Consider the following 9,548-nt stretch of genomic DNA (forward strand, 5'->3'; position numbering starts at 1 on the left):
CAGCTGGCTGTGTTTACAACAGCACTGTACCTGTTTATAATGAATAATCTGAAATTTGTTGAAGGTGTGACAGTTTTTGTAGTTTGGATTGTGCTTTGCAGTCATGCACGAAAGCAGAATGTCTATACTCTCTAGTTGTTATTAAAATGTACAGGAACTGCGAGGTCTTAGCATGGATCAGGATGAGGATTTGATTTTGGAAGGTATATCCGAAGAGCAAAGTATTCTACTAAGGCTACTGAAACTCTTGAAATCAGAGATTATTTGTATTCTGGGATTTGTTTTTTTCCCACTGCAGCCATAGAATTAAACTATTCAATGTGGATATTAGTCCTGATTCAGATCATAATCCTATACCTCACTCAGAATGAAGGGTTGGTCAGGATGGCATTCAGATCTTTAATGATGAGCTTATGCAAGAAAAGAGGGAAAACCTGCCCTAAATGAACAATTCCATGATTCATGGATGTGATGTTTTGGACCTTCTTAGGAATGCGTTTTGAGAACAGGTATTTCTCCAGGTTGTCCTCCTTCAGGTGGAACTGTGTAGTTCCTCACTTTGGTATTGAATCTGAGTGCTGTAGTCAGCCTGTTTGCTGTCTGCATATCTATTTTAATTCTGGAAAACCAGGCCTGTTGCAGAAACCAGATATTGGATAATTAAATCCTTCAAAACAAGAATGTTATTTATTCGTTGAAAGATGTACAATGATCAGAACATCTTTCAACAAATGTTTGTACAGTTTCTTCATTGAAGCCATCTCTGAACTGGAAGAGACATCTAACCTGCTGTCTTTTTCTTTTTTCCTGCTTTTAAGTACTCATCAGGAGTCCTTGATTACTCCTGACAACTAGCCCAATCCCTTGAATAAGGCTGGGAGGGTTTCTCTTTTTTTATCATTTATTCTCCCCTTTGATCCTGACCTTAGATGTGAGAGGGTCAAGCCATAACAGTGTGGTTAGCCCTGCCTGATAATCAATCTTCCTAGAAGAACAATGGAGTTTTGGGGGTTCTTTTATGCTATGCTGTTTCCTCTTGACTTCTTCTCGGTGATGTCTGCATTTCTGACAGAATAGCACAGAGCAGATCAATTTTTCTGCAGATAATATTTATAAATAATTATGCATATATGCTTTCCTTATTCTAGTTAGGTGTGTCTAAGGGAAGCAGTCTGATGGTGGAAAATTAGTGTAACTGATTCCAAGGCAGATCACTGCTATGTGGAGAGAGAGACAGACAGACATCAACTTCGTACTTCAGAATTTCCCCTTATGCTTTACAGTCTTGCATGAAGTCTGCCTGTTTCCTGGTCTGATACAGGGCTCAGAAAAGTAGAAAACTCTCAGCTTGTGCAAATGTATGTGATCAGTGTTCCTGAGCTTTTGATTATTTCAGAAATACGACAAAAAAAGGAAAGACATCTTGACACTGATGTCATGTACTCTCACCATTAAAATTCCATGTCCACTGTATTACAGACTTGGCTATATCTTTGACCATGAAACAGATGGGAAACTATAGTCACTCCCTTAGGGCTGGGATCTATAATGAAAAGACCACTGCACTTCATATACCCTCAAGGGACTGTAGAGCAGTTGCATAGTGCAGTGCCCTTATGCAGGCACTGACAGCAAGCAGAGGTGACAAGGACTTCCATCCAGTTTGGTCCTGCTGAACCAGCTGCAGGGTAACCTTGGCAACAGAGATGAGTGTGTCAGTAATAATAAGCCATTACCGTGAGAGACAATCTGGAATAAAAACCAAAGAGCTCCCTCAGTCACATACTGTGTCTGAAAGATACCTGTGAGCCTTTGGTGTGTTCATTTGAACCATCTGCCTTACTTCCACAGCTTAAATATGGGGTTAATGGTATTTGCTATAGAAGACTGAAGAAACAGCAATGAGTCAAGGGACCTAAGCTGCCAGCACTGCTTTGTTTAGCATGAGCTCTGAAATTGATGATGAGAGTGTCCCCTTAACTACATGGCTATCCTCCTGTCTCTCTCTGCCATCACAAGTGAAAACAGGCCTTGAAATGCATAGATTCTGTTTAGGCTGTCTAGGTACACACAGGTCTCAGGAGCATGCACCTCTCTAGGTGTCAAAGTCCTTAATTCATTGACACTCTCAAAGATTTTCTCAGTTAGGCCAATCATGCACAGTGTGCAGCAGGAGCTGAGAAGCTCAGCCACTTCAGAAAGAAGGTGTCAGCAATCTACTGTGCAAAGACTAATCCTGCTTTCCCGTTTCCACATTGTGAGGCTGACCCATATGTTGTTGTGGCAGTGAGTCAGGAGTTATGATTCACAGTGAAACAAGCATGATTGCTAAACTCACCAGTCCCTCCCAGCAGAGATGACATACATGCACACGCTCATTCATTTTTGCTGCTTCATGAAGTAATTTGCAAGGTTTATAAAACTGGCACTATATGTGTCATATTAAGGGAGGTTCCTTTTCTGTATTACATCCTTAAACACACTCAGCGCATCTACATGATTTCACATTCAGTGAATAGAAGCAAGGAGTGAAAGTGCTGCAGCAGTCCCAGAACTCTGGGCAGGATTCCTCTGGAGACCACACTGCAATGTAAATGACTCTGCTATGCCTGGCCACTCCTTTTCTAAAGAATCCAGCCTATTTTTATGAAGAAACTACATAATAATCTTTCTCTCTCCCCTTCAACAGCAGCCAGAACTGAGCATTCTCATCTGTTGATCTTCTCAGTGTCTGCTTAGTTTCTGTGAACAGTAAGGGGGATTTAAGACTATAAGCACATTAGCTCTAGGCAATTAAAATACACTGCTTATAGTCAACACAGTTTAAAAAAGCATTGGGGCTCTGACAGAAATCAGCTATTTGGGGAAGAACAACAAGAAAAATACTGTTTCAGCCACTCAAAGAGCCATGGTTGTATTTGAGAATGACGTGCCTGTATTTTTCAGAGGAAACCAACATATATTTTGAAGATCATTAACTGAGACTTGCATAATGACCATGAGTAGATTGCTGATGTTGTGCTAGAATAATGTGATTGCTGAAAATAATACAAAAAACTTGATTGCATGCTTTGCAGTTTTATTTTGCTAGATGCAAGGTGTAACTTATGAGACACCACATCTTACTTCTCTGCTGGAAAATGATGAAAAAGGCTAGCCACCCCCTACTTACATAAAATTTGTTCAGATAAATTGGCTAATCGTTTAATCCCAAGTAATGCAAGCAATAATCTTAAAACCAACAATTCATCTTTCTGCATTGTGTAATGAACCTTATACCAAGGACAGCTTTCAGTACTGGAAGACCTAAGTACTATTTTTTAAATGTGTCTAAAGCAACCACTGAAATTATAAACAATAATGATAGAGAAGTAGATTACTGTTTATAAATTTTTGATTCCTTAAAAAACATTAATTGCATTTTACACAATAACAAAACAGCTTTGATATTTGAAGGGAATCTCTCCTTTACATCAAGAGTGGAAAAGGTGAGACAACAGATTTCAAAGGACACAGTAAGAAAAAAAAAGTTTAAATGTTAGAGTTTTCCCACAGTCGCACTTCATGAACGTACTGAAGTGTGAGTGCTGTGAATTTGGTTTTTTTCATAGCAAGTGTAGTTGTATCCAGTGGAGCACAATATATAATATATTTATCACTCAGATCACAGAATCGCTTACATTGGAAAAGACCTCTGAGATCATTGAGTCCAACCTTTGAGGGATCACCACCTTGTCAACTAGACCATGGCACTGAGTGCTATATCCAGTCTTCCTTAAATGCCTCCAGGGACAGGGATTCCACCGACGCCCTGGGCTGCCCATTCCAGTGTTTAGCAACCCTTCCGTGAAGAAATTTCTCATTATGTCCAACCTAAACATTCCCTGGCACAGCTGGAGGCCACAGCCTGCCCAGATCTCCCAGCAGAGACTTCCTGCCCTCCAGCACAACAAAACTCCCACCCAGCTTGGTGTCATCTGGGAACAAATCAATTCCCTCAACCGGAAATCACAGATTATCTGACAGACCAAGTTGATGGAAGTGTTTCCTCTCAGTCTTATTGAAATAAAAACAAGTAATACATGTCCAAATCTTACTATTTCCACGTTGGTGCACTCAAAAGGCACTCTAGGATTTTCTTTGGATTTCCTGTGTTAAGAGGACAGCTAAAGATGGATTTTATGAATACAGTAAACCTGCTAAAGGAGACAAAGTAGCCATGCAACTGTGTGCAGTACCTTTCTGCTTAAGCAAGGTCTGTATTTCTTGTAAGCAAAAAAATCTCAGGGTCCTTCTCAAAAAGCAGCTGTTCTGAAAGAACTCTTCCCACTTTCAAAGTGGATATACTTCAAATTATCGTTTCAAAGGGGGGAAAATATGGAATGGAGTGAGTTTGCATTTAATAAAGAACTTATTTCTCCTTCTCCAGTTGCTTTCAGTACTTAATATGGTTAATGTTAAGGAGGAAGAGAAGGAATAACCCCTTCCCTGCTGTGAGACTATCTTATCCATAATCCCCTCTGAAGGGATAACATACCTCACCCCGCATTAGATCGCACGCGCCTGCAGGATTAGCTGGGAGAATGGGACAGGATGGATTGACTAACCACTGCCATCAGCATCCTGCTCTTTGCACAACATTGTGTGAAGCAATTCTGGTAAATCAGAGAATCTGGTGGGCAAAGGGCAGAGACATAATGTCAAGGCAAGGATTGCCAAAGTAAGCAAAAAACCAATTTGTATTAAATCTACAATGATCATTGAAAGAAATGCACACAGAAATGTATATTTATATGGGGGCAAATCAGGGCCTGCTATTGCAACAGTTTTATCAGGTCAAAACAAAGTCCATCTATCACCAGTGAGAGTAAATTTCCTTAGGCAACAGCATACAGACAGGACAAGCATGAAATAGCACTTGCCAAGAATGTTACTGCAGACTGGAGCAGCTTGTGATTCAGGCCTTTTTGAGCCCATTGTCATGGTATCTTCGTGTATAATAGCTGTATTTCTCTTCAAGAATAGCAGTATTTCTCTTCAGAGAAGGTAATTTCTCATCCATGTATTTTTAATCCAGAAAAACACATAGAGCCTCCTGTGGCAGAGTTGTACAAATTGACTACATAAAAATCTTTATTTTTGTTTTATTCTTTCTGCCTATCACCTTCATTTGATTTCCCTTTGCATATTAGGCACAACTGTGAACAACTGTCTATTTGCTTAGTCTATGATTTTGTAGATCTCCAGCATATCCTCCCATAGTTCTAATTTTTCAGCAAGAGGAATTGTGATCTATTTAATCATTCCTCATGTGGAAACCATTAAAACTTTCATTATCATCTTTTCACTTTGCTGTACAGTTGTTTTACTGATGTATCATTTTTCAGATGGGAAGACTAAACTAGAGAAAGTACAGAAAAAATTAGCGCCCTTAGGGCTGGAAATAAGATGTTTCTGGTTTATTCTATGAGAGTTTTTTAATATTTTCAAACAGTCTGTTTTAATGGTTACCAATTAGCCCTGAGCGAACATTTTCATAGATGTGTACATTCTAATGTTTCCTAAATCCTTCCTTTGCCTATTTTTTCCTGTCCTTTTACTCCTACAGTTTAAACAATATTTGTCTGTTTGAAATCCTGCTCTCCCATTCATTCTGGGATGGTAACAGCCAGGTCAGTGCTCTTCATCACAGATGCACTTTTAGGATATTTTTTGAAAGAGGATCACAGAGCAGAAGGAGAGAATTTGTTGCATTTTAATTTGTGCTCATTGTCACTTATCACTGGATACTGCTGAGGGGAGTCTGGCTCTATTTTCTTCACTCCCATCAGGTGTCAATCCACATTGACAAGATCCACTGTGAGCTCTCTGCTCTCCAGGCTAAACTGCCATGAGGATAATGACATGAGGGATTCAAAACCCTCCTTTATCTTGCTCTTTACCCATGTTGGCCTTTTCAATAATTCAAAAGCTGCAACTGACAGGTGGCTTACAGATAGTCTGAACTTCAAGTATGGTGTCCTTAATATAGTCTGCATTTCACCTCCATTCTACCCTTTAGGGATCTTTAAAGTGCTCTTCATTGGAGTTTTTCAGGGTTTTTTTAGATGCAGGATTTTCCTCCTTTTGTTATTTCTGCAAGACTACTGAATACAATGGTTACTCTTAGACTTTTCATAGTTACATTTTGACTGTGCCTCCCTTCCAACTCAGACATTCTATAATTCTGTGATTCTGTTCCCACCATTCAGGCCAGTATCAATAGTCATTCTTCTTCTTGTGCTATCTGTTTAGAGATGTGGTGGTGCATTCCCTTTCTCCCTTCTTGGGGCCACTCAGTGATCTCAGGAATTCTCATTAGGCTTTGGCTTTTGTATAATGAATTGTGAGAAGTGTCCATTGACTGCAGCAGGAACTCTTACAGGGCTAAGGTGGGAGCAGCACTGATCATACCAGCTACTACTGCTGCCTGACCACAGTGGGGAAAAAGAGATAATCCATCCCATGGATTATATACATACACATCCATGACAGCCTTGGGTGTACCCAATTTGTAGCCTGAGTGGAATTGCACCATTATGACTGGACTTTTGAATACTACAGTAATTATTGACCAGTAGTGGGGCCAGGATGGAAATGTACTAATTACTAAAGCGAATTTTCTGGGGAGCCAATAAACAGTGGTTCTAGGGGACACTCTTTGAGCTTTCCCAAAGCACAGTGGGCTGTTACCAGCATCTCCCTTGGAGTGGGACACACCTCTGAGCTCACCAACTCTCACATTTACAATACTCAAAGGACTGACACTAAAAGTCAAGGACAGGTCCTGGGCTGATATTCCCAAACACTCCTCAAGGCTCAACCCTCACCCACTGAGAAATAGTAATGCATTTGATGTATTTCAAAAGGAATTTTTAACGGGTATATCCTTATATATTTATGTATATATATTTTTGTGTCTGGGTGTATGTGTGTGTGAATTTATTTAAATGTCCTATGGCAAGTATAGTATGAATACTGTCATCTCAGATCTGTAATAAAGTCACTGTTGTAGTAAATCCTATTGAGTTACTTTGTAAACATTCAATTAATCCTTAGTTAAGTGCTGCTAAATCCTTTAAATATAAACCACTTACCCAATCTGAGACTAAAATTGAACCTAGCTGTACTTAGACTCCATCAAGAGTTTAGGAAGAAAGGCTTCCCTTCTGAGCCTCATGATTCAGTGGGAGGGTCTCCTTTATCCTTTTGCATCTCTGGTCTCCATGTAAACCATTCAAAATTTATTGTAATCTAATTTTCCTTTGTATGTTTCATCCATGTAGCAAGAATCTTGCCACCAAATTTTGTTAACTTGTGTTTTCATTAAATTGATGTTAAACTTGCTTTTTCTAATTCCTTTGATGTCAGTTCTTTAAGTGATCTAAACCAGTCATTCCTAACAAGTGAAGAAATTATTTTTTTTAAATCCAAACTTTTATTCCTAGGACCATGTCCAGACATTATCTTTTAGAGCTAACTGGAGTTTCATTATTATTTGAGTTTCTTGTCCTCTCTACATAGCTGAGAAGCTCTTCTCTTCATTGTCACCTTGGTCAGGTAATTTGTTGCACACTCCTAATCCTACATGGTTGTTGTCTGCCTTTTAAGTAATCAGTTTCCAATCAAGAAAAGTCTTAATACGAATATTCATAATAACCATGTAGCTCAAAGGTTGCTCTAACACCCAAGACAGCTGATAAGATAGGAACTTACAAACCTAGGAGAGAAGCCACATAACAATTCCTTTATGGTACATGGGGAGTGTGGCAGAGGGAGGCAGTGAGAATGGCCATTTGGAAGAGGCTGGGCTATCTGACTCTGGCAGTATCTCCAGCAGATGGAGTACCTTCTAAGTTTGGGCTTCACTGTGAATTCATGGGCAATAAAAAGAAATTCAGCATGAAGAATGTGACATTATTTTCTCCTTCATGAGCACAGTTTATTTCATACACCAGCATACTTGGCAGGGGACCCTTGTTTTTTTGTCCAAGCCCTCTGTCTTATGCCAAGTTTTGTGTAATTTGATTTTGGTTGAAGCATGTTCCTTCCTAGGTGGCCATGGCAGCATGATAACAAACATTGTGCATCATTAGGTCTTCCCTTATTAAAACTGCACCATCAGAGTTTGGGAAGGATTTGCAGTAGCATGTTTGAGTAGCTCTTTTGCACTTTCATCAGGTTTCTCTTGCACTTAGAGAATGCTAATATTTTGAAACATTCTGTTGAGATGTGCTGATAATCTATTGCACCTCCCTTTCAAGAAGAGATGTAGTAGTCTGTTCTTACTGCTATCAGGTCTATAATAAAAAATTACAGTGATTATATAATATATTTGCATAATTCCTTTCTCCTAAGTGTTAGCTGTAAAATTTGTAGGAGGATCTTTGACATCCACTGAAGTAAAGTTCTTTGAGGTGGAAGCCAGAATCTGTGGGACACATCAACCCTGAAGAACAGTTTAGAAGACAAAGCAAGGCAAAACACAATCTCCATTTGAAATTGAAGCCAAAACATACGTAGACACAATCAAAATGTAGTGAAGCTAATAGTACCCTTCTACTGTTACAAAGTGGGAATCTAAGCTCATGTTCATATTCTTTCTCCTTATTTCTCATCAGATACAAAACAGTGCCAGTAAATGAGCAAATCTCCTTAATATCAAGCTGAGGTAGTGTTATTCCTATATTTCCACTGCACAAATGCCTGGAGACTTTCATTAGAACAGAGCCCAACTGTCTTCATTTCTGCAAAATCACAGGCTTCCGAAATTGTTGAAAGAGGAAACTATTCTCTACTTATTCAGGCAGGAATTTTTCCTATAACAACTCTTTTTGTGGTGATATCTGTCTTATGACAGTGATCAGGCTACATGTCCTGCATAGCAACATTAAGTATAATCTGCTGTCATCTACTTAGGACAACATGTAAGCTAAAACACTTGCAAATAAACCGAAATATTTTCTTCTGGATCAGGAGTTTGAATTAGATGACTGCATTTTCCTGGCATGTAAGGATTATTCCTTGTCTTTCTCCTAATCCTCCTTTGTTATACAGTATATATAGTTACACATAGGGGTTTTTTTTCCCATGAGTTTGAAAAGATTACTTTTCCACAGGGTTTCCTGCATCAGTGTAATACTTCCCCTTGATTCTCTGGTTTCGTCTGCTCAACTCTGTTTATGGAGCGTCCTGAATGAAGTTACAGTTTTTAGATCTGTCATTGAGTCTTTGGATAGACTACTAGAGGCCCCAAGGTCTTGTATTCAGCCCTTAAGATCTTTTGTTCCATCATCTGCCATCCATTGTGTCAAAGTAGTTTTTCCCACAGACATTTCAATTATTAAGTGATACTTAGTATTTACTAAGGACTTTAAAGCCTTTGCTTTCCATTTGTCACTTGAGCTTTCCACCTCAGGTCCTAGAAGGGCACTGAACTTTGGAAGTGCTTTTGCAGATCTCATATACATTTGATCCTTTGATCTTAAGAATCCTTTGCATTCACAGTT

Source organism: Sturnus vulgaris, chromosome 1 (assembly GCF_052056855.1).
Source record: "Sturnus vulgaris isolate bStuVul1 chromosome 1, bStuVul1.hap1, whole genome shotgun sequence".
NCBI lineage: Eukaryota > Metazoa > Chordata > Aves > Passeriformes > Sturnidae > Sturnus > Sturnus vulgaris.